We start from the raw sequence: 25,494 nt of genomic DNA on the forward strand, positions 1-25,494 counted from the left end.
ATGCTGGAAACGGGGTGGGTAAAAGAAAGACAAGGGTCTAGGTATTACGGGGGACCCTTCAGGACCCGGCCAGGAGCAGATAAATTGTGCCGTATGCGGGTCCTCGAAGGTCACCACAATGCAATCCCCTGGGCTAGATTTCTTTGTGGGGCCCACCCAGCGAGTTCTGCGGACCATCAGGACTCTGCTTTTCTGGCCATTGGGAATAGGTCTATTATTATTTAGCCAATACATTATTTTATTATTTAATGACCAGTGGTTCTCATATTGGTCTACACCAATCTGAGGGACGCCCGTTAGGACCACCACATAGTCGTTGGCCTCAGGGGGAAGATCAATATATCCCCCTTTAAAATTCTCCTTCGAAGGTGGGTCCTGTCCAGTACCAGAGGTGGATTTAGGCTGGGCATCAGATTTGGGCTTACGTGAGTGGGGCTCTATGGCTCGTTGGGAAACTTTAGATTTAGTGGCAGGAGGGATTTGATTCACTGCCACCGACCTTGGCTTGGGTATCGGTCGGGAAGGTGGTGGTGCTGGGGGAGGGTTATCCTGACATAGTGTGGCAGGGTTACGAGGAGGAACATCCTGCAATTGGGTTGAAGAAATTGGTGGTGTAATGACCGGGGCAAGCTGCCCCTGATTTTCAAGGGTTTTCAAGCCGAGAGTTGCCAGAGCGATAATACTTTTTTCCATCTCGAGCAGGTTATTCTCTATTCTCGAGAGTCTAAGATCGAGAGGGGAAAGAAGTTTCTTTAAAGTTGTCCAAACCAATTCTATAAATGCCCTATCATTGTTGCCTAACCCTTCGGGCTGCAAGCCCTCAGTCTCTTGGACCATACTAGTTGAAATGGCTTCTGGAACCACTGTACCACCCTCCCTAAGTGTTTGTGACCCCAGACATTGTCCTTGGGAGACATTTGATGGCGCATTAGGTGATAGGGCTCTCGTTATGTTTAGGTTTTGGGGAAGCACAATTTTCGCCTTTTTACGAGCATAAGCAGTGCCTGCTCGACGCTTCCTTTTGGGTGGTTTGCTAGTAGTAGGGTTTGAGGATAACTGGGGGTTAGGGGTCGTAGTCTGGGCACAAAGTGTAGACGCAGGTAGGGGTTTGGCTTCTTCTACATTGGTATATTGCTCTAACAGTGGGGAGGGGGTGGAGTTAGTTGAGTTCCGATGAACAACAGCCTGTGTGACTATGCCTTTAGGGACAATAGGGCGTTCTGGCGTAACCGCAGTGGCTATGTGGCCTAAAGAGGATTTTTTTGAGTGCGCTATCACTTGCGACAGGCGTCTAGCAGCATCCAGTTCTAAGGACACCCGGGTTTGCAATTTAAATATTTCATTATCAATGGCAATATTAGTGCGGGTGATAAAGTCATCCATAGGGCCGCTGATTTGTGAGGCATCCTTGGTGGTCTTACTCCGAGTTGCTCTAGTGCTCATTTCGTATGGAGCAAGTAAATGAAGATCTAAAGAAAAATCGATAGAGAGTGGGCCAGTCCAGTCCTCTACCGTCCTCTAACGGCCTCAAACGGCCCAGTCTTAGCCCTGTCTTCGCCCGTGCTGCGTCCCGCGCTGCGGGAGAATTGAGCCAAAATATAGTGGCCGTGTGGGGCGGAAGGGGCGGGGGGAGGGCCGGCGGGGAGAGCGGACCGGATGTTAATCCGTGGTCTTCGCAGGGACTCCTGGATAACGGAGTCCCTGCACACTCGCAGCCCACGCCTTTCCTCTTACCCCTACCTCTGCTTCCAGTGTCCAGGTGCTGGTGGTAACACACGCACTCCTGTGCGCAGCGGCTCCCGCGGAGCGGGAGCGGCAAGCCGTGTGGGCGAAACTGCCCTCAGAACTCCTCAGCAAACAGGGTGAGCCTCTTCTCGTGCTAAAACAACGTCCCACGGGAATGGTGGTAAAAGCGCCCTTTAAACTGTCAGATGGGCGGGGGGAGGGCCGGCGGGGAGAGCGGACCGGATGTTAATCCGTGGTCTTCGCAGGGACTCCTGGATAACGGAGTCCCTGCACACTCGCAGCCCACGCCTTTCCTCTTACCCCTACCTCTGCTTCCAGTGTCCAGGTGCTGGTGGTAACACACGCACTCCTGTGCGCAGCGGCTCCCGCGGAGCGGGAGCGGCAAGCCGTGTGGGCGAAACTGCCCTCAGAACTCCTCAGCAAACAGGGTGAGCCTCTTCTCGTGCTAAAACAACGTCCCACGGGAATGGTGGTAAAAGCGCCCTTTAAACTGTCAGATGGGCGGGGGGAGGGCCGGCGGGGAGAGCGGACCGGATGTTAATCCGTGGTCTTCGCAGGGACTCCTGGATAACGGAGTCCCTGCACACTCGCAGCCCACGCCTTTCCTCTTACCCCTACCTCTGCTTCCAGTGTCCAGGTGCTGGTGGTAACACACGCACTCCTGTGCGCAGCGGCTCCCGCGGAGCGGGAGCGGCAAGCCGTGTGGGCGAAACTGCCCTCAGAACTCCTCAGCAAACAGGGTGAGCCTCTTCTCGTGCTAAAACAACGTCCCCCAGCAAGACAGGTGATTCAGAGTGGGTTGGACACGGCGGACTCTGTGGCAAGGGTCATGGGCTCTTCTGTGGCTACGAGGAGAGCTGCGTGGTTGAAGTTGAGTGAGTTTTCTACAGATGTCCAATCTACGTTGTTGGATGTCCCGTTCGACGAATCTGGTTTGTTTGGCAAAAAGGCAGACGCTGCTTTAGAATGCTTTAAAGACAGCAGGGCGACAGCCAAGTCGTTGGGCCTTCAGACCAGAGGCACTTTTGGAAGGCGTACTAGAGGATTTAGCAGATCTTCCTTTCGATCCTACAAGTCTACGCAGCAGCAGCCGCAGCAGCAACAAAACACGCTGTACAGGTCTTATAGGGGCAAACAAAGAGCCCGTTCTCGAGGCAGTCAAATCTCCTCCTCTTCCTCTTCTTCCCCGTCCCAGCCCCCTACCAACACAGCAAAGCAGCCCTAGATCCGCCATTCCGGATCATGTGGCACCGGTGGGGGGTCGGCTTACCCGTTTCCTACGAGATTGGGAATTGATAACATCGGATCTTTGGGTTCTCAATCTCGTGGGGAATGGGTATGCTCTTCCCTTTCGGGAGTTTCCCCCAAATTACCCTCCTTGCCAGGGTTTTTGTTCGGAGGACCACCTGCTTCTCCTGCAGGAAGAAGTCCTGGCACTGTTCAGAAAGGGTGCGATAGAAGTGGTTCCGGAGCAGGAGAGGGGTCAGGGATGCTACTCCCGGTATTTTCTGATCCCCAAGAATGATGGCAGGCTTCGGCCAATCCTGGATCTCAGGATCTTGAACCTTTACCTGAAACAGGAAAAGTTCAAGATGCTCACTCTTGCACAGGTTCTTCAAGCGCTGCTGCAAGAGGACTGGATAGTGTTGATCGACTTGCAGGATGCGTATTTTCATATTCCCATCTTGAAGTCGCACAGAAAGTATCGCCGTTTTACGGTTGGGTCGCAACACTACCAGTTTGTGGTCCTTCCGTTTGGTCTTACTACTGCGCCTCGAGTCTTCACCAAGGTGTTGGCAGTGGTGGCAGCACATCTCAGGAGGTCGGGAATTCCTGTATTCCCGTATCTAGACGACTGGCTGATCAAAGCGGAGTCGCCAGAGAAGGTGCTCCTTCATCTGCAAGAGACAACTCGTTTGTTGCACAGGTTGGGTTTTTCGATAAATGTACCCAAGTCTCACCTGGTGCCCTCCCAGCGCAACCTGTTCATAGGTGCGGTACTGGACACTTCTGTATGTCGTGCATTCCCTCCTCCTCGAAGGATTCGCGACATACAGGAAATGATTCCTTTATTCTTCAATGGAGCGGTTGTTCCCGTCCTGAAGGTCTTACGTCTACTCAGTCTGATGGCTTCTTGCATTCTGTTGGTCAACCATGCACGCTGGCACATGAGGGCACTCCAGTGGTGCCTCCGCAGGCAGTGGTATCAGCACAACGGAAATCTCAGGGAGTCGGTGAGGATCTCCAGAGAAACTGCAGCGGATCTGTCTTGGTGGAGCGTGGAAGGCAATCTGTTGCAAGGAAAGCCTTTTCAACTTCCTCCATCGGTGGCCACGGTAATAACGGATGCATCCACTCTAGGGTGGGGTGCTCATCTGGGGGACCTGGAGGTCAAGGGTCTTTGGTCTCCAGAGGAAAGGTTGCTTCATATCAACCTTCTAGAGTTGCGGGCGATACATCTGGCACTCAAGGCCTTCCTCCCTTCCCTTCGCGGTCAGTCCGTTTAGGTCCTGACGGACAACACGACCGCGATGTGGTACATCAACAAGCAGGGAGGAGTGGGGTCGCAGTGTCTCTGCAGAGAGGCTCTGCGTCTCTGGTCCTGGGTTCAGGACCATCAGATTTGTCTGATGGCAAATCATCTGGCCGGAGTTCAGAACGTTTGTGCGGACAGTCTCAGTCGGCAGTTCTCTGTCGACCACGAGTGGAGGTTTCACCCGGAGGTGGTTCGTCACGTCTTTCGGATGTGGGGGACTCCTCAGGTGGACCTGTTCGCCACTCGCGAGAATGCTCACTGCCCGTCATTCTGCAGCCTCCAGTTTCCTAAGCAGGGAGCCTTGGGGGATGCTTTTCAGTTGAGTTGGGGCTCTCAACTCCTTTACGAGTTTCCTCCCATACCTTTGATTCCTCGGGTTCTGAGGAAAATTCGCCAAGACCAGCCCAAGTTATATTGATCGCCCCGGATTGGCCAAGAAGGGTGTGGTACTCAGACCTTCTCCACCTCTCCTCTCACCCACCGCTCCGTCTTCCTCACAGGGCAGATCTCCTCTCCCAGATGGAGGGGCAGGTTCTACACCCCCACCTCCAGACCTTACACCTTCATGCCTGGAGATTGAACGGGGCAACCTGAGTTCTTTTTCTCTCCCGCCTGACGTGGTGGATGTCATCTTGTCAGCCAGGCGTGACTCCATTAAGTCCATCTATTCTTATAGGTGGTCGAAATTTGTCACTTGGTGTGGGGAGAAATCTATAGACCCTTTGAGAGCCCATTTGTCTGATGTTCTCCAGTTTGCCCTTTCTCTGGCGCAACAGGGGCTTGCTGTTGCCACACTGAAGGGCTATCTTTCAGCGCTGTCGGCATTTCTCTGCTTGCCTGACCAGCCATCTCTTTTTAAATCTCCTGTAGTTTTAAGGTTTTTGAAGGGCCTCACGAATAAGTTCCCTCCTACTCCTTTTATTGTGCCTCAGTGGGACTTAAATCTTGTTTTGACCTTTTTGATGGGTGCTCCCTTTGAGCCTCTTCACAAATGTCCTATGAGGCTTTTGACTCTTAAGACAGTCTTCCTCGGCAAGGAGGGTAAGTAGGCTTCAAGCTCTTAGTTCCAAGCCCCCTTTCTTGACCATTCATGCTGATCGAATGGTTCTTAGGACCAGGGCTGCATTTATGCCTTAGGTGGTGACTCCTTTCCACCTTGGTCAATCTGTTACCCTTCCGACCTTTTATCCTCCCCCACACCCTTCCAAGGAGGAGGAGAGATTGCACCGTCTGGACCCCAAGAGGGCGGTGTCTTTTTACCTGGACAGATCTAAAGACTGTCGATTGGATGACCAGCTCTTCATTGGCTTTGCTGGCTGCAAGAGAGGAAGAGCGGTCCATAAAAGAATTTTGTCAAGATGGATTGTCCTCTATATAAAGATCTGCTACTCTTTGGCCGGTAAGGAGCCTCCAGAGGGTATAAGGGCTCACTCTACAAGAGCTAAATCTTCAACCTCTGCATTAGCTAGAGGTGTTCCTGTAGAGGTCATTTGTAGGGCGGCAACTTGGTCTTCCCTCCACACTTTCGCGAAGCATTACTGCTTGGATTCCGAGGTGAGGAGGGACGGTCACTTTGCACGCTCTGTTCTTCAGGATTTCCTGGTCTAGAAGAGTGGACACCCTCCTCCGGGAGTGGGGACTGCTGTGGGATTCTATTCACAAGGTGAGGAATCCACACGGCAGATGTATCTATCAGAAGAACAAGTTACTTACCTTCGGTAACGCTTTTTCTGGTAGATACAGTATCTGCCTGTGGATTCCTCACTGACCCACCCGCCTCCCCGTTGTCTGCTCTTCTTTACCAGGTTATCTGTGTTGTAAATATTTTATTGTCAAGGAAAATGTTTTATTTCAAATGTTTTCTTATATTTACTTTGCACCATGTGTTTTACCTTGGCTATTGTATACTGTGTATACTATGTATATATCTACTGTCATTGGTCCGTCCGTGTGCCTCGAAGGCACGGAAAAAAGGGCGGAACTGATGTCATTACGCCGGCGTGGGCCTATTATAGGCGTCGGTGACGCCAGCGGAGTCGCGTGCGATGCCGTGCCTCTATGACGTCCAAGTCCACGTCGGCGCGAAGCTACGAAAAGAATTTCCGAATGTTGCTGACGCAGGGGGATATTCACAAGGTGAGGAATCCACAGGCAGATACTGTATCTACCAGAAAAAGCGTTACCGAAGGTAAGTAACTTGTTCATCTGGATAACTGGCTGCTCAAAATAAAGTCACCAGAGATGGTGCTGCATCATTTGCAAGTAACAAAACGTCTGTTGTTCGACTTGGAGTTTTCGATAAATGTACCCAAATCTCACCTGGTTCCCTTTCAGCACAACTTGTCCATAGGGGCAGTACTGGACACTACTGTGAGTCGTACGTTCCTGCCTCTGCAGAGGATTCAAGAGATCCAGGCTATTATTCCACTTTTTCAGAATGGAGCAGTTCTTCCATTCCTGAAGGTCTTGTGCCTGCTCGGTCTGCTCGCTTCGTGCATACTGTTGGTCAACCATGCACGCTGGCATATGAGGGCCCTCTAGTGGTGCCTCCGCAGGCAGTGGTTTCAACACAACGGAGATCTCCAGGATGTGGTCATGATCTCTAGACACTTCAGTGGATCCGTTATGGTGGAGTGTTTCGGGCAACCTGTCTCAAGGGAAGCCATTTGAACTTCCTCCTCCGGTGGCCACAGTGATAACAGATACCTCCACTCTAAGGTGGGGAGCTCATCTTGGGGATCTGGAGGTCAAAGGTCTTTAGTCTCCAGAGGAAAGATTGTTTCACATCAATCGTCTGGAAATGCGGTGATACCTATGGCTCTCAAGGCCTTTCTTTCTTCCCTTCGCGGTCAGTCTGTTCAGGTTCTTACTGACAACCCTACCCCGATGTGATACATCAACAAGCAGGGAGGAGTAGGGTCGTATCATTTCTTCAGAGAGGCTCTGCGACTCTGGTCCTGGGCTCAGGACCATCAGATGTGTGTGATTACGAATCATCTGGCCGGAGAGCTCAATGTGCGTGCATCTCAGTCAGCAGTTCTCGGCCGATCACTAGTGGCGTCTCCATCACATTTTCAGGATGTGGGTGTTTCCTCTTTTGGACTTATTTGCCACTCGTGAGAATGCGCACTGCCCGTCGCTCTGCAGTCTCCAGTATCCGATGCTTTGGCATTGGGGGACGTGTTTCAGTTATATTGGGGCGCACAGCTTGATTCCTCAAGTTCTAAGGAAGATTTGCAATGAACGGGCCCAAGTCATATTGATCACCCCAGATTGGCCGCGAAGGGTGTGGTACAAAGACCTCCTATTACACTCTCTGCTCTGTCTCCCTCTCAGGGCAGACCTCCTCTCGCAGTCCCTGGGGCAGGTCTGCATCCCCACCTCCAGAGCCTGCACCTTCATGCCTGGAGATTGAACGGGACAACCTGAGCTCTTTCTCTCTCCCACTGGATGTAGTAGATGTTATTTTATTGGCCAGAAAGCACTCTACCAATCTGTCTAATCTGGTAGTTGGGCCAAGTTTGTTAAGTGGTGTGGAGAGAGATAGATTGATCATTTGCTGGCCCATTTGTCTGATATTCTGAGTTTCTCTCTTTCCCTGGTTCAACAGGGTTGTGCAGTAGATACTGTTAAAGGGTGCTTGTCTGCCTTGTTGGCTTTTCTCTGTTTACCAGATTAACCCTTGTTGTTCAAATCTCCCATAGTTATGAGATTCATGAAAGGTTTCACCAATAGGTTTCCTCTCACTCCCTTTATCATGCCTCAGTGGGATTTAAATGTGGTTCTCATTTCTTAATGGGTTCGCCCTTTGAACCTTTACATAGTTGTCCCTTAAGGTTCTTAGCATTTAAGACCATATTTCTGGTTGCAATCACTCCCACTAGGAGGGTGAGTGAATTGCAAGATCTTAGTTCCAAGCCCCCATTTCCTTCATTCTATGCGGATAAGATGGTTCTTAGGACTAGAGCTGTTTTCCTGCCTAAGGTGGTCACTCCTTTCCACCTAGCGAGATACATCACTTTGCCCATTTTCTCTCCTCCCCCTCCCCCTTTTAAGGAGAAGGAGAGACTTCAGGATCTGGACAGGACAAAGGACTTTATGTTGGATGACCAACTCTGCCTCGGCTGTGTGGGCAAGATGAAGGGCAAGGCTGTCCACAAAAGAACGCTGTCCAGGTGGATCATCCTCTGTATCAAGATCTGCTACATCTTGGCCAAGAAGGAGCTTTCTGAAGGTATTCAAGCTGATTCTATCAGAGCTAAGTCTTTTATTTGGCTTTGGCTAGAGGTGTCCCTGTTGTAGACATCTGCAAAGTGGCAACTTGGGCCTCCCTCCGCACTTTTACAAAGCATACCCAGAGGCTTTGAAAGAACGAAAGGCCAAGCTCTTCTTGGGGAAAGCAAGAAAGGAGAAGAGGGGTCGGAAAAGGTCCAAGTCGAAGTCGTCGACCTCGCATGCTTCGAATTCGAGGAAGCACAAGAAGAAGAGGAGGTATGGCTCTCGGCGTCGTTCGTCAAAGGGAAAGGCTTCGAGATCCCCTTCTCCGGTGCCCCGACGTCGACAAAAGTACTTGATATCTCCATCCCCTTCGCCATCTCCTCGGGTGACTCCGGTACATTCTCCTTCACCCAAAGGTATCCTGGCGCAGTCGCCGGTGCTGATGGGCTCTCTGGACTCGGAGGTCTTACCGGCTCAGGACAAACCCTCTCCTGTGCACAAGACTGTGCCTGTGACTCCGCCTGTGGATCCGGCTGTTCCGACGTTGGAGGTTCCTCGTCTGGATACTGACTCTGCTCCGTATCCTCCATTTCTTGGACCAGTTTCAGATCCCACGCTTTTTTAAAATGTTATGTATGGCGTGTTTGCCAAGGCAGCCTTCCCCTCCGGAGCACCTACGGGTCCCGTGGGTCCGCTTGCCTTCAATATGGGCGTGCCTCAACAATATGCCCAGGCACCCTTCGTGCCTTTTATGCCGACGGCGCCGTCATGGCAGTTTCCAGCTCTGAGGTTTTCAATGCCGTATACGCAGTCCCCGGCGCCATCTGGTGGCCCAACCTCTCGACTTCGTACAGCGACGGTTCCTGCATCGGACCCTCCATCGACGCCGGCTCTGGAGCTGTCGGTGCCGCATTTGGCGCCGCTGACACCTCAACCGAAGTTGCGTTTGAGGAGAGAGGCACAGAGACTATTGGAGGAAGAACAGTTTCAAAGGGAAGAGGCTGAAGAAGGCAAAATTGAGTCTGTCGATGATTTTGAGGGGCTTCAGGAGGCTAGTGGCCTGTACACCTCCCTATAGTGGGAGCTTTCTTCTTGAAGGGCCTCACCACCTCAAGAGTTGGCTCCCTATCATACGGGTATTAGAAAGGCTGCGGAGCTTTTGGATTTGCCATTGCCTACAGCAGAGTACAAGCCAAATTTGCTCACAGAGGTTTTGCATTCTCCATCTTCAATAATTGAGCCACGGTTGCCGTATAATGAGGCTTTAACTAAGCCTATTCTGGAAGTGTGGCATAAAACTCTCTCTACTCCTGCTGTTTTGAAATCTTCTAAACAGTCTAAAGGCGCATTTCCTCAAGCTTTTGCCAACAGGGACTCTAAAAAATTGGAGCAATCGGCCAAGAAGGTCTTTTCTTCTTCTAGCATGGCATTAAAGTCAACCATTGCTACCTGTTTGCTAGGAAGATATATACACGCCCTGATGGATTCTGTTAAACAATTAGCACCCGAGCTGCCTGACGAAGAGCGTGATAATTTTTTGGAGGTTCTGTCTGATGCACAGGCTGCAGCTCATCAGGTTATACAGTCTGGTCTTGACACAGCTGATTTGGTGGCCAGGGTTATGAGCTCCTCCATTGTTACCAGGAGACAGGCTTGGCTTAGATCCTATGGGGTTTCTCCAGATGTGCAAGCTACCCTTCTCAATCTGCCGTTTGATGGATCAAAACTTTTTGGGAGAAGGCTGATTCTGCGCTTCAGAGATTCAAGGCTAGCACGGCCATGGCAAATCCTTTGGGTTTCAAACTCGGTCAGGGGGGTTTGGATATAGGAAGTCTCGAGGGTTTGGAAGGTCTTCTTTTCATAGCCTACGACAGCCTCAGCAACAACAGCAGCAAAAACCTCTTTACAAATCCTACAGAGGGAGAAATAGGGGTCGCCAATGTGGATCGGCTCCTCCTCCTCCTCTACCTCACCTACTCCCCCTGGTAACGCAGGAAAGCAGCCCTAGATCCCCCATCCTGGATCATGTGGGTGGTCGGATGTCCCACTTTCTACAGGATTGGAAATCGGTCACTTCGGACCTTTGGGTTTTAAATCTTGTAGAGAATGGGTATGCCCTTCCCTTTCGGGAATTCCCTCCTCCTTACCCTCCGTGCCAAGGTTTCTGTTCGGAAGATCATTTGCTTCTTCTCCATAGGGAGGTCCTTGCCTTATTGCAAAAGGGTGCGATAGAGGTGGTCCAGGAGCAGGGAAGGGGTCAGGGATGCTACTCCCAGTATTTCCTGATTCCCAAAAAGAATGGCAGGTTACTTTCGATTCGGGAACTCAGGGTCTTGAATTTTTTTTTTTCACAACTGCGTTTATTAAATGTTTAGGCATATCATATGTACAGTTCTCCATAGTCAGGAGGACACTGTCAGTGGTCAACATACAACAGAATGCATGAACAGCCTAAACGCTCAACTCGCCCCCCTCCCACACCCCTTCACCCCGCCAACAACCCCAGAATCCCCCGCTACCCACCCCTTATCCCACCCTAGCCCGGTGCACGTGGTCACTATCAGCTGCAGTATACAGTTTAAGCAAAATAGGCGTCCTGTAGCCTCCTAGGCCCCGGGGTCACTATCGGTAGGCAGTCCATCATCCAGGTCAATGGGGGGCTCCAAGGTCAACTCTCTGTAGTCTGCCCACCTCTTCCAGATCTTGTAATGTTTCCGGGGGCAGCCCCTTGCCTCAAACACTGGCAATTCCAGCCCCATAAGAAAGTCCAAGCCCGCCCTCCAGGCGCTAAGTGGCGGGGCGCGGTCGCTCTTCCATGCCCTTGACAAATCCCGCTTGGCTACAACTAGGCCCAGCAGAAGGAGGTGACGCTTGTAGATGTTACCACCTACTTGTTCCAGGATATGCAGAAGACCCAACCTGGGCGTACGAGGAAGGTCCCACCCCAGTACCTCTGACAAGCAATTCCATACTCCATTCCAGAACCGGGTCAGACCCACACACGACCACACAGTATGCAACAGTGTACCTCTCTCAGTCCCACAGCGCAGGCATTCTGGGGTAGCGATGAGGCCAGCCTTCCACAGTCTCTCTCTGGTGTAATAGGCCCTATGCAGGTATTTGAACTGTATAAACCGGAGTCTCACAGCTATTGCAGCCCCACGGGGGGACTCCAGGGCCTCCCTCCAGTCATCCTCATCCAAAGGGCCGATATCTGTCTCCCAGGAGGCCTTCAACGACAGGAGGGAAGAGGAGCAATGAGTAACAAGCGTTTGGTAAATTTTGGAGACTTTTTTATCTCCCAGATCTCCCATGAAAAGCTTAGCTTCCACGGGGCTAAACTCAGGGAGTCGGTCCAGCCCCACCAGACTCGGTGTAAGAGCATGACGAAGCTGTAGATATTTAAAAAATTGGGTCTTGGGCATGTCAAATTCGGCGCTGAGGGCTTGAAAGGATTTGAGGGTAGTCCCAGTAAGAACATGGCCAAGTGACGAGATCCCAATGGAGTCCCAGCCACCAAACCCCGGCAGCGAGGCTAGTGCGGGGAGCTGTCCATTGTTCCAAAGTGGAATTTCCGCCGTCAGCCGACCCCACCAGCCCATGCGGCGCAACACCTGTCTCCAGATCGTGAAGACCACCTGAGTAACCTGCGGTAGTTTCTTCCGCCGCCCGGCCGAGTACAATAGTGTATGAAGCGTGGCATCCCCCATCAGAAGGTGTTCCAGGGCGTATGCTGGGTCACTGTGTCCGCCGTACCACCACTCGTTCAGAACCAACAAATGGGAGGCCTGATAGTAGGACAGAATGTCCGATGTAGCGAGACCCCCACAGTACATGGACAATAAACAAGTCCGCAACGCCACTCTGGAAGCACCCCCCGCCCACAGAAAGTGACCCAGCACTGAATTTACTCGAAGGTACCATTGCGGGACGATCCTGTGTGGATGGTTCTGCAGTTGGTACAGGAGTCTAGGAAGGGCGACCATTTTGAAGATTGCGGACCTGCCATAAATATTGAGAGGCATGCGAGACCAAGTTTTGACGTCCGATTGGACCTTGTCCCATACCGGCTGCACGTTGCGCTCCCATGCAATTGGGGCAGACTCAGACAGGAAAACTCCCAGATATTTTAGACCACCGACCGCCACCTGTAGAGCCGAGGCCCAAGAGAAAGCTTCGGACTTTCCGCCCAGCACCCACAGAGTCGATTTGCGCGGGTTGAGGAAGAGTCCCGAAACGTCTCCAAAGATACGCATTATTTCCAAAATTCGAGGGCCAGAGCGATTAAGGTCGGTCATAAAGAAGAGGACATCGTCCGCGTATAGCGCGATCCTGTCCGAGAGTCCCGCTTCCCACACGAAGCCACGAAGCTGTGCATCAATGCGCACCCACGCGGCCAGCGGTTCCATGACCAATGCAAAGAGGTAAGGGGATAGGGGGCATCCCTGTCGGGTCCCCCTAGCAACCGGGAATCTCTCCGATATAGCTCCTGAAATACGCACCGAGGCGGTGATGTCAGTGTATAACAGCCTGACATACGAGATAAAAACCGGACCCAGGTTGAGGCGCGGCAAAAGGGCGAAGAGGTAGGTCCAGCTGACCGAGTCGAACGCCCTGTCAATGTCTGCCAGCAGTAGCGCCGCCTGTTCTCCAGTCGCTCCCACAGCGTCTACCGCCGCCTGCGCGCATCTGATATTGTGTCGCGTCGCCCTACCTGGCATAAAGCCCGCTTGATCCGGGTGGACCAAGTCCGCTATATACGGGAGGAGGCGGTTCGCCAACGCTTTGGCCAATAATTTGGCTTCAAAGTTGATTAAAGATATGGGGCGATACGACTCGTGTCGGTCGGGAGGCCTGCCCGGCTTCTGGAAGACTACAATTTCAGCCTGACGCCAGTCCGCCGGTAAGCTACCACGTTGCCGCGCTGCCTCCAACGCCCGCCCATAGTGCGGTCCCAGCTGCAGGTGGAATTTCTTGTAGAATTCACTGGGAAATCCGCTCGGTCCGGGCGCCTTACCAGTGTTGAGTTGTCCCAACGCATCACCCAGTTCCTCCGCCGTCAAGGGAAGTTCCAGGGCTGTCCTGGCTTCATCCGATATCGCACGGGGGGGAAGGTCAGCGATGAACTTGTCAATTGCCTCCGGCGGGAGACTGTCCCGAGGGGCATATTGCTCCGCATAGTAGCCAGCAAAGCTCGCCGCAAGGGTAGCAGGGTCCGTTATGGCAGTCCCCTCTCCGTCCGTGAGGCCCGGTAGAGTAATCGGCTGAAGAGTTTGTTGACACAGCCTATGGAGCATGGTGCAGGACTTGTCGCCCCACTGGTAAACCCTGCTCCGTGTGGCCAGCCAGGCCTGTCGAGCCTCGTCCATTAAGACCGAGGCTTAGGATTGCTGCGCCTGCAGGAGCAGTCTTAGCGCCACACCGTCACCGTCCCCCTGACACCGATACTCCAACACCCCCACTCTAGCCGCAGCCGCGACATTGGCCTCTTGGCGACTACGACGGGCAGCAGCACACCAAGCAATGTCAACGCCCCTCAGTGTGGGCTTCATGGCTTCCCAGTCCGTCACTTCATCAACCCCTTCCGCCAGGTTCTCCTGCCAGTAGTGGGCAATCGCTCCGCGCATGTGTTTTGTATAGTCTGCCTGCTGGAGATGCCACGAGGACATCCGCCATCGGAATGGCTGGCGCGACTTGTGCAATTCAATCCGTACTACGACCGGGGAGTGGTCAGACAGCCCCCGAGGCTGAATCGCAGCCTGTTTCACCCTGTCGAGAAAGGCTCCTGGTACAAACACGCAGTCCAGCCGGGAGAAGGAGCCATGCACAGCAGACACATACGTGTACTCACGCGTCCGGGCATGCAAGTGTCTCCAGGCATCCACCCAGCCCAACCCTTCAATCATCGCTTTTAACCGTGTAGGGGAGGTCGTCAGCTTCGGGCCCAAAACAGAGTGCCCAAAGCCACCCATACCAATGGATCCCACTATACCCCCCAACTAACGGGACCTTCCCTCAGGGCCGCCCCCCTAACGTGGGAGGACTAGGCCGCCCATAGGTCAGTACCCCGAACCCCATTGAACCACAGTTGTCCCGGAGCTCGAGTAGAGCGAGGCAGTCAGATACCTCCAATATCGCCCCCCCTAAGTCAAGCCAAGTTCCAGGTCTCACCACACCAGATGCTATCCGCTCGACCGATGCGGCAGCCGCACCGGGCCCCCCGCAGATTCCAATGACGGAGAGAGGTCAAGTAAGGAAGATAGAGTTCCCACGGCATTCAAATCACTTTCCCGGATTGATCAGTGTCGGACTGTGTGCCATCCAGGGGGCCGCCCCCGGACCAGGAGCGTCTCCGTGACCGAGATTTCCTGTGTCTTTTACCCCTGATGGCAGAGTCACCCCTCTCCTGCGACGATCCACGCGATGGTCGGGGTTCAAGCCCGGCTGGGCATTCGGTCGGAGCCTGGTCGTCTCGTCGGTCCACCCAAACACCGCCTCCGGGGTATCAAAAAAGTGGGTCTTGGATTGAAAGACGACTCGAAGACGAGCCGGGTACAGCAGCGAATATTGGATCTTCAGACCACGCAGTTTGGCCTTCGCATCTAGGAAGGAACGGCGCTGCAGCTGCACCTGCTTGGTATAGTCTGGGAAGATCATAATCTTGTGATTGTCAAACAGCAGAGTCTCTTTGGCCCTCGCTTCGCGGAGTATAGTGTCTCTGTCGTGGAAGTTGAGGATTTTAGCTATGACCGGACGCGGCCGTTCTCCCACTGGCGGTTTCTGCATCAGGGCTCTATGGGCGCGCTCCACCACAAAGCAGCGCGACAGAACGTCTGGGGGAAGCCAGCTCTTCAGCCATCGCGTCAGGAACGCATCCATGGGCCCTTTCTCGCAGTCCTCTGGAAAGCCCATGAAACGCAGGTTATTCCTGCGCGCTCGCCCTTCTGCATCCTCGACGCGGAGCGCCAGCCCCTTTTGGATCCTGTCCATCTCTGCCACTTTTTTTGCAGGGCACCTACATCATCCTCCACTCCTGTGATCCTGGTCTCGGTCTCTGCGATGCGAGCAACTGCGTTGCGGAGGTCCTGTCGTAGTAGCATGACATCGGCTCCCACCGCGCCAATCTTGGCGTCTAGCATGTCCCTGGATTGCGTGATGGCGGCCATCAGGGCCGCGTTGTCGGGTCCCGTGCCCTGGCCGCCCCCGGAGGCCCCGGACCCCCCGCTGGGTCCAGTAAATTTGTCGATCGGTCCTTGCTTGGTGGAGCCAGTGCCGCCCCAGCCTCTTGTCATGGTCAGGATAGGTTGGGCGGGCCGCTCCGCGCCTACGGCAGACCCTCCACTTACTGCAGGTCAAAGATAGAGTCCACCCGGAGGGCCTAAGTTTACCGCAGTCAAGGCCGGGAGGCCACACCGGACCGTCACCACCGAGCACCCCCAATGGCCAGGCACCCAGCGAGCAAATGTTCCCGTCGTTACTCGGGCTAGGGCCACAGCAAGGCTCCGGGCCTCGGACCTCCGGCAGGGTACCCCCGCCCCAACAGGAGGTGCAAAGCTAGATCCGACTCCTCACCTTCATGGGGTCTCGAAGGTCCAAGCTCGGGCTCCCGCCAAGATCTGTGAGCCAGGACGGGTACAGCAGGGCCCCAAATCACAAGGCAACCAAGCCACGCCGGCCCTCCAGGCAGCCCCGGCCCTTACTCGGGTTCCAGTGCAGCAAGTGCGAGGCAGGGCCTTGAATTTTTACCTGAAATTCAAGATGCTGACCCTTTCTCAGGTTCTTCTGGTGCTGCAGCAAGAAGACTGGATGGTGTCGATTGATTTGCAGGATGCATACTTTCACATCCCTATCCTGAAGTCGCACCGGCAGTATCTCAGTTTCATTACCATTTTCCCGTTTGCTCTTACTTCTGCACCTCGAGTCTTCAAAAAGGTGAGTATCAGAGGTGGCAGCTCATCTCAGTAGGTCGTGAATTCCTGTTTTCCCTTATCTGGACGACTGACTGCTCAAAGCGGAGTCGCCGGAGATGGTGCTTCATCATATGCCAGTAACAGCTCAGCTGTTCTTCAACTTGGGCTTTTTAATAAATGTGCCCTAATCTCAACCTGTTCATAAGGGCGGTGCTGGATACTACTGTGTGTCGAGCTTTTCCACCTCCACAAAGGATTCTCGACATTCAGGAGATGATTCCTTTGTTTCACGATGGAGCGGTTGTTCTGGTCCTGAAGGTTGTTCGCCTACTCGGTCTGTTTGCTTCCTGCATACTGTTGGCCAGTCATGCATGCTGGCACATGAGGTGCACTCCAGTGGTGCCTCCGCAGGCAGTGGTATCAACACAACGGAGATCTCAGGGAGTCTGTCAGAATCTCCAGAGACGCTGCATCGGAGCTGACTTGGTGGAGTGTGCAGGGCAACCTGTCTCAAGGAAAGCCCTTTCAGCCTCCTCCGCAGGTGGCCACAGTGATCACAGATGCCTCCACTCTGGGGGATCTGGAGGTCAAAGGTCTTTGGACTCCAGAGGAAAGGTTGCTCCACGTCAACCTTCTGGAATTGCGGGCGATACGTTTGGCTGTAAAGGCTTTCCTTCCTTCCATTCATGGTCAGTCGGTGCAGGTCCTGACGGACAACACTACCGCGATGTGGTACATCAACAAACAGGGAGGTGTAGGGTTGTATCGTCTCCGTCAAGAGGCTCTGCGACTCTGGCCCTGGCCTCAGAACCATCAGATGTGTGTGTTTGCAAATCATCTAGCCGTTGTGCTGAATGTTCGTGTGGACAGTCTCTGTCGGCATTACTCGGCTGATCACGAGTGGCTGCTTCATCCGGAGGTGGTCCGTCACATCTTCCAGATGTGGGGGTCTCCTCAGTTGGATCTATTTGCCACTGACAAGAACGTGCACTGCCCGTTGTTCTGCAGTCTGCAGTATCCGATACAGGGAGCGCTGGGGGACGCATTTCAAATGGATTGGAGCTTGCAACTCCTTTACGCGTTTCCTCCCATACCCATGATTCCCCGGGTTCTGAGGAAAATTCGCCAAGACCGGGCCCAAGTTATATTGATTGCCCCGGATTGGCCAAGAAGGGTGTGGCACACAGATCTACTTCACTTCTCATCGCACCCTCCGCTCCGTCTCCCTCTCAGGGCAGACCTCCTCTCGCAGTCGCAGGGGCAGGTTCTACACCCCCACCTCCAGAGCCTGCACCTTCATGCCTGGAGATTGAACGGGGCAACCTGAGTTCCTCCTCTCTCACACCGATGTGGTGGATGTTATTTTATCGTCCAGGTGACACTCCACTAAGTCTAGTTACTCCTCCAGATTGTCTAGATTTGTCAAATGGTGTGGAGAAAGGTCCATTTATCATTTAAAGGTTCACGTGTCCAATGTTCCTCAGTTTTCACTTTTCTAGGCTCAGCAGGGTTGTGCTGTGGCCACTGTTAGGGGCTATTTGTCGGCTTTATCGGCGTTTCTTTGTTTGCTGGATCAGCCGTCTCTGATTAAATCTCCCATTGTTTTGAGATTTATTAAGGGCCTTACCAAGAGGTTTCCGCCTTCCCCCTTTGTTATGCCTCAATGGGATTTAACTCTTGTTTTGACTTTCTTCATGGGTTCGCAGTTTGAACCCTTACATAGTTGTCCTTTGAGACTCCTGTCTTTTAAAACGGTCTTTCTTGTGACTTTTACCTCTGCCAGTAGGGTAAGTGAGCTTCAGGCTCTCAGTTCAAAACCCCCATTTTTGCCATTTATGCTGAAAGGATGGTCCTCAGGATCAGGGCTACTTTTCTGCTTAAGGTGGTCACTCCCTTTCATCTAGGGCAGTCCATTACTCTTCCTGTGTTCTATCCCCCCCCCCTCACCCTTCAAAAGAGGAGGAGAGACTTCATCGTCTGGATCCTAAAAGAGTGGTTAGTTTTTATTTGGATAGGACTAAAGTCTTGCGATTGGACGATCAGCTCTTTGTGGGCTATGTTAGATGCATGAAGGGCAAGGCGGTGCACATGCGCACTCTTTCCAGATGTATCATCTTGTGCATCAAGATCTGCTATGCCCTGGCTGGTAAGGAACTGCCTGAAGGTATTAGAGCTCATTCCACCAGAGCCATATCATCCACCTCTGCTTTAGCCAGAGGTGTTCCTGTAGTGGACATTTATAAGGCTGCGACTTGGGCCTCCCTCCACACTTTCGCAAAGCAATATTGCTTGGATTCCGAGATGAGGAGGGAGGACCATTTTGCACGCTTTGTCCTGCAGAATATTTTGGTATAGAAGGGTGGACACCCTCCTCCGGGAGTGGGACTGCAGTGGGATTCTATTCAAAAGGTGAGGAATTCACAGGCAGATGTATCCATCAGAATAACAAGTTACTTACCTCTGGTAACGCTTTTTCTGGTGTATACAGTATTTGCCTGTGGATTCCTCACTGACCTGCCCTCCTCCCCGATGTCTACCCATATATACCTTAACAGTGGCATTGTTTAACATGTTTGTTTTGCATTGTCTCTTCTATCTGCCTTTATATGGTTTATAGGAAATGCTTTTATTCTTAGGCTTTCCCATCATTTTACACTGTACGTATTTGTATGAATATTGTGTACTGTGTACACTTTGAATCTGTTGTCGGTCCACCTGTGCGCCTCGGAGGCACGGAAAAAATGGGTGGAACTGATATCAACACGCTGTCAAGGCTCTCTTATGGCTCCAGTGACGTCATTCAGAGTTGCGAGTGGAGCCATGGCATTGTGACGACCTTGTCGGCGTGGAGAGCTAGGAAAAAGTTTCAGCGGAAAGCTGGAGCAGGGGATATTTAAAAGGTGAGGAATCCACAGACAGATACTGTATCCACCAGAAAAAGCGTTACCGAAGGTAAGTAACTTGTTGTTCTGGTGGTTACAGTATCTGCCTGTGCATTCCTCACTGACCCACTTGCCTCCCTGTTGCCTGCCAGTTTATATAGAAAATAATTGATATGCATTTTATGTATTTTATTGTTGGAATAATGTGATGCTTGGCACTAGGAAATGTCTATAATTTTTAATGTCCAGCTTTGATTGGGTTATGTATACCATGTATACTTGTGGAAATGTTGTTGATTCACCCGTTTGCCTCGAAGACACAGAAGAAATGGGTGGAACTGACGTCAGCACGCCGACGAGGTCTTCTTATGGCTCCGATGACGTCAGACGGCAATGCGTTTGGAGTAATTCAAAAGGTGAGCAATCCACAGGCAGATAGTGTATCCACCAGAAAAAGCATTCCCGAAGGTAAGTAACTTGTTCATATGTCTGTTTATTGCACAACACTTACTATTACATTGGTATATCTCCTACCAGGAGATATAATCACAAAAACACATAAATACTTCAATTGCAATAAGGTAAGTAGCACAAAATATGAAATACAGTGGTCTCCAGGGGGAGACCAAACTATATATTAAGAAAGTGGAATGCAAACTGTGACTGAATTCGGATTTGGACCAGGAGATTCAGAGGAGCTGGGGACACAAGCAACCACCCAAGGTAAGTATCAAGGAACCCCACAAGGCTGTGTGCAGAGTGGAAACACAGCCGCGTGTCCAATAGAAGTCAATGGCAAAGTTTGCAGTTTTTAAGAAGGACCCTTCGCAAAGGACCCTTTAGAAACCCCATAGAAGACAGAAGGTTGGAGAGTCATCTCACCCGTAGATACCCCAGGAACCAGGATACCAGGGAAGTCGGTGCATAAGTGCGAAGTGACATCAGAAATGGGCTTAGACCACAATGGGGGACCTCAGTAAAGATGCCGCTGGAGAAGACTGTGCAAGAGTCTGTTGGAATTCAAGGGTGGATTCTTGAAGAGGATAACCTGTAAGCAGAGGGTGCAGTCTATGCCACTCGGGGTGACCGGGAGGCACAGAAGAGCAATATCCACCGATGTTGGGCAGTTCAGAATTGTTGACAGTGACCTTGTTGCTGCAGCTGTGAGGACCAGGTGATGTAGAGGAAGACCAAGAGCCGTGCAAGAGCTGTCCTACGTTGGAAGTCAAGAACCAGGGTATCAGTGTCCGAAGGGAGCACCAACAAGCCATGGTAGCTGCATCTGGTGTTAGAAGCGAAGAAGGAGCTATGTTGGGGCCAGCGAGGTCTAAAGGATTCACCAGAAGCAGTAGAGTCAGAGAAGGCCCTGAGCAAGTAGGGGAGCCCACTGAAGCAGAAGAAACCCCTCAGGAGGACTCACAGGCCGAAGGCACAGTTTTCGCAAAAGGACCACGATGCCGCTCACCAAGAAAGAAGGCCCATGTTGCATAGAATGCATTAAGGATGCTCTACTAGGCAGGAAGAGATCCTGGAAGCTGTAGCTTCTTGTAGCCTGAATATCACTAGATTAAAGAGCCAACAAGCCTTGGCAACGGCAAGTCGACATTGCACACAGGGGTTCGATCCCAGCAGTTCCAACAAGGGATACTGGCCTTAAAATTGCAGAGATGACAGATCATGCCTAGAGGGAGTTGCTGTGCTACTGAGCCTTTCGAAGTCCGTGGGACGTCAGGAGCAGCAGACCGGTCAGCTTTGTTGCGGTGCCTGTGTTATGTGCCCAGGTTAGGCCCATGCAACTTAAGATGCACTTTTTCTTACATTGTTCGAATTTTAGCACAATAACATTACTGCTGTGACCTTTTGCACATATTTCCGTTTGTGACAATGTTGGATTAGTTTCTCTGAAACTACTTCTGTTTACACATTTGGCTTTGCATAACATTATCACAATGCCTCAAACATCAAGTACAAGGCCTTTATGCATGAATGTACAAATGCCGCTCTATCTTCATCCATGGAGTGAAACGGCTACCACATACCCATAACATTGCTAATCTACACGTACATCTCAAAGATGTTTTTTACTATAAATAATCAGCATCTCATAGGATTAGCAGAGGAGGCACTTCAGCTGCCACCGAAGGTCCCTGCGTGTTGAGAGTTCACGACGCAGCAGTCTGACATCTCCCTGAGAGGTTTTCCAGTTCATGACCAAGACAGGGTCCTACATTCTCATCAAGTAATGGGGTTGGATCGCCACTTGGGGGGATTATTGGCTTCACACACTCCTACACACACTCTAGGTACACACAGAGTAGGGTTGCATAGCAGGAGTGCGCCTGATTTCTACCTTGTTTTATATGCCTGCATATATGCACTATTTTAGCATCATAGTAGAACAGTTTACTCTTTTGGTGCTTGTAATCACTTTCATCTGCTTCTGTTTACTGATTATCTCAGCACATGTATTTTAAAAAAGAATAACGTTGGTCAAATAAATATATATAAAACTTCCCACTGTATATTCTCTCTGTGTTTTTTTGAGGACAAAAAAGAACAAGTGATTGAGATAGAGGTCCGGATCTGTTATCACGATCCCTGAGGAGTCACTTGTTCAGTGGTTGCCAGAACCCATTCGCTCCCGGGCAGGGTTAGGGGGTCTTATAGTGGCACTATGAGCCCACTGGTCTCTGGGCCAACATATCCTTCTGGGGTGTTTGGAATCAGCCTTGGCACCTCACCCAAAGTTTATGTTGTCCAACAAACAAGCAGATCCAATTGATTATTGGGAGCTACACAACGCCTGCAGATGCAGGGGAGTAAATCCTTCACACTACGGGAGATTACTTTGGGTCCTTGGATTTCCCAGCCAGGATTAAAATAGAAAATATGGTGGTGTCAGGGATTTTTGTTTTAATAATCAATTTTTATTGAGTTTTGAATGTAACAAGGAAAACATCACATTCAGAATTACATCTTAAAAGGCTAGACCAAGACAGAAACACATCACATGGGTATAAAAGGATAAAGATAAACCAAAGGTGATGATGGACGGAGCGTTGACAATACAAACACTCACCCCCAGACAAATGATCTGGGTTTAATCCATCACCGTTCTTTAGCTCACTCCGCCACCCCAGTTCAGACATGGCCATATGCAAATCAGTCTGACCCTGTGCCTCATGGGAATAGTCCAGCCCGAACTGCCAAGCCATGTCTTCCCTGGACCGGAATCAAGCTTCCCAGGACCGGTTTCTGGCATTACAGCGTCTTCAGCCGGGCTTGCTTGACTCCAGTGGCAAAGTGAGCAAGGGATTCACGTCTGAGCATACCCTGCCAACTTAGGGCGAACAAAGAAAAACCAAAGGTCATGGCGGACGGAGCGTTGACAATACAAACACTCACCCCCAGTCAACTGATCTGGGTTTAATCCATCACCGTTCTTTAGCTCACTCCGCCACCCCAGTTCAGACATGGCCATATGCAAATCAGTCTGACCCTGTGCCTCATGGGAACAGTCCAGCCCGAACTGCCAAGCCATGTCTTCCCTGGACCGGAATCAAGCTTCCCAGGACCGGTTTCTGGCATTACAGCCGTCTTCAGCCAGCTTGCTAGACTCCAGTGGCAAAGTGAGCAAGGGACTCACGTCTGAGCATACCCTGCCAACTTAGGGCGAACAAAGAAAAACCAAAGGTGATGATGGACGGAGCGTTGACAATACAAACACTCACCCCCAGTCAACTGATCTGGGTTTAATCCATCACCGTTCTTTAGCTCACTCCGCCACCCCAGTTCAGACATGGCCATATGCAAATCAGTCTGACCCTGTGCCTCATGGGAACAGTCCAGCCCGAACTGCCAAGCCATGTCTTCCCTGGACCGGAATCAAGCTTCCCAGGACCGGTTTCTGGCATTACAGCCGTCTTCAGCCGGGCTTGCTTGACTCCAGTGGCAAAGTGAGCAAGGGACTCACGTCTGAGCATACCCTGCCAACTTAGGGCGAACAAAGAAAAACCAAAGGTGATGATGGACGGAGCGTTGACAATGCAAACACTCACCCCCAGTCAACTGATATGGGTTTAATCCATCACCGTTCTTTAGCTCACTCCGCCACCCCAGTTCAGACATGGCCATATGCAAATCAGTCTGACCCTGTGCCTCATGGAACAGTCCAGCCCGATCTGCCAAGCCATGTCTTCCATAAAAGGATAGACACACAGAAGTCCAGTGTCAGCATATCCACTTTCAATCCAGAGATAGTATCAATCCACATCAGTCTCCTATCACTCCAACCCATTTACCCCACATTCGGCGAAATTTCTTAGGACATCCCCAGGCCACGTAAAGAGGCCATTCCTGGCCGGCACACCAATCCACCCTCCTGCGCCAGCGCGTCAATGTGGGTGCAGTAGTGTTTAACCAGTGAGCTGCAATGTCTCTCTTGGCTACCTCCAGTGCTGTATTAAGGAAGAGGTTCTCTGCCTTGTTACCATCCAGCCCCTCAGTGACGCCCAGGAGAACATACATAGAATCAAGAGGAACCTCCCAGCCCAAGACCTCAGTGAGCTCTCCTGTTAAGGTCTACCAATACCCCTGTATCTGTATTGCAGGGCAAAGCCATACCATGTGAAAGAAGTCTGCAGGAGAGTGGGGGCTGCGGGAACAGAGAGCGTCAGGCCGAAGCCACACGAGGTGGAGACGCAGCTGTGTAAGATAGGCAGCGTGTAGGACGTATATTTGGACCAGCCGAAGCCTCGCTGAGACCGCAATTGTTTTAGGGGCCATCAGGGTGTCTCTCCAGTCAGCGTCCTCGGGAAACATCCTTTACAACGAAACTTTCACCACACAGTGCCTTTACAACGCAGGTATTACAACGCAAGTCGTTACAACGACTTGCGCTGGAGGGCGCTGTAGGATAGGGAATAGTTTAATTTACTATCCAACACCTTCCCTACTATCCACGGGGACTGGAGTTGGAATAGTAAATTAAACTATCCACTATCCACTATCCAGCGCCCCCCAATGTTGTAACGACTTGCGTTCTAATACCTGCTTTGTAAAGGCATGCGTGGTAAAAGCATGCGCTGTAACGACATACATCCGCGTCCTCTAGTGCTCCGAGCCAAGCTTCCCACTTGTCCCGGAGTTGGGAGAGGGAGTTGGGGGTATTGTTAGTGAGTGAACGATAGATGTGGGAAATCCCTCCTCTACCCAAATCACCAGTCATGACCTGCGCTTCAGGTGGACTACACTCAGGCAAGGAAGTGCCATCTGGGACATAGGGGCGGAGGGCATGGTGCAGCTGCAAATATCGGAAGAATTGAGTGGAGGGAGTGTCTGGCCTGCAAATCCTTAAAGGAGCGCAGATGGGTACCACTCCAGACATCGCCAAGCAGGGAGATCCCGATGAGGTCCCAGGGCCGGATCTCTGCTAAGGAAGCTACCTCTCGGAGCCTGGTGCCTCACCACAAGGGGGTATATCAAGTCAGCATACCCGACCAGCGGGTATGACACAGTGAGGTACGCCAGGCCAGGAGTACTCCACGTGTGACCTCAGGGAGAGCCCCAGGAACAACGTCTCCACACAGCATCCCCTGGATAGAGGAGAAGCCCAAAGTGTGCAGTGCCGGGTCGGACCAGCCACCGTTAAACCAATCGGGACCGTAAGCAGCCTAGTTGCTAAGTAATAGAGATAGAGGCTCGTCATCCCAAGGCCCCCATCAAAAGGTGAGATTCGGCATTGGGCCAGGGCCAGGCTGGGCCTCCGCCCCTCCCCCCCCCATAAAAACTTGGTGGCTAGACCGTCCATTTCACGAAACCAAGACCTAGCAAAGGAGAGGTGTGTATTTTGGAGCATATAAAGAAAGCGAGATAAATCATCATTTTAAAAAGAGCTATCCTCCCCAGAGGGTTTAGGGGCATCATACGCCATTTAATGAGGTCAGCACGGAACCGCCTTACCAAAGGGTTGACATTCAGTGACCAAACGAGGTCAGGGAGAAGGGCTACCCAGATCCCCAAGTACTTGAATGACTGCCGTCGAAGGGGAATCATCGACTGCCAATCAAAGCACTCACAGGACAAGTGAAGAGGGACCAAAACGGACTTGGCCGGGTTGAGCCGAAGGCTGGAGGTGCACTCAAAAAGGTCCAGTGCTCGGAGGCATCTGGGCCCCGATTGGGCCGGGTCAGCCAGGAATAGC

At 51.8% G+C, this 25,494-nt stretch overlaps 1 protein-coding gene and 1 long non-coding RNA gene across 2 annotated transcripts in view; one reads left to right on the forward strand and one right to left on the reverse strand.

Moving 5' to 3' along the window:
- POLN (DNA polymerase nu) overlaps window positions 1-25,494 on the forward strand; it is a 2,689,548-nt gene that overhangs the window by 2,377,008 nt on the left and 287,046 nt on the right. The window lies entirely within an intron of this gene.
- The window catches only part of LOC144821486 (uncharacterized), a 179,746-nt gene that overhangs the window by 107,960 nt on the left and 46,292 nt on the right, over window positions 1-25,494 (reverse strand). The window lies entirely within an intron of this gene.

The sequence above is a fragment of the Lissotriton helveticus genome, chromosome 2_2 (genome assembly GCF_964261635.1).
Source record: "Lissotriton helveticus chromosome 2_2, aLisHel1.1, whole genome shotgun sequence".
Lineage (NCBI taxonomy): Eukaryota > Metazoa > Chordata > Amphibia > Caudata > Salamandridae > Lissotriton > Lissotriton helveticus.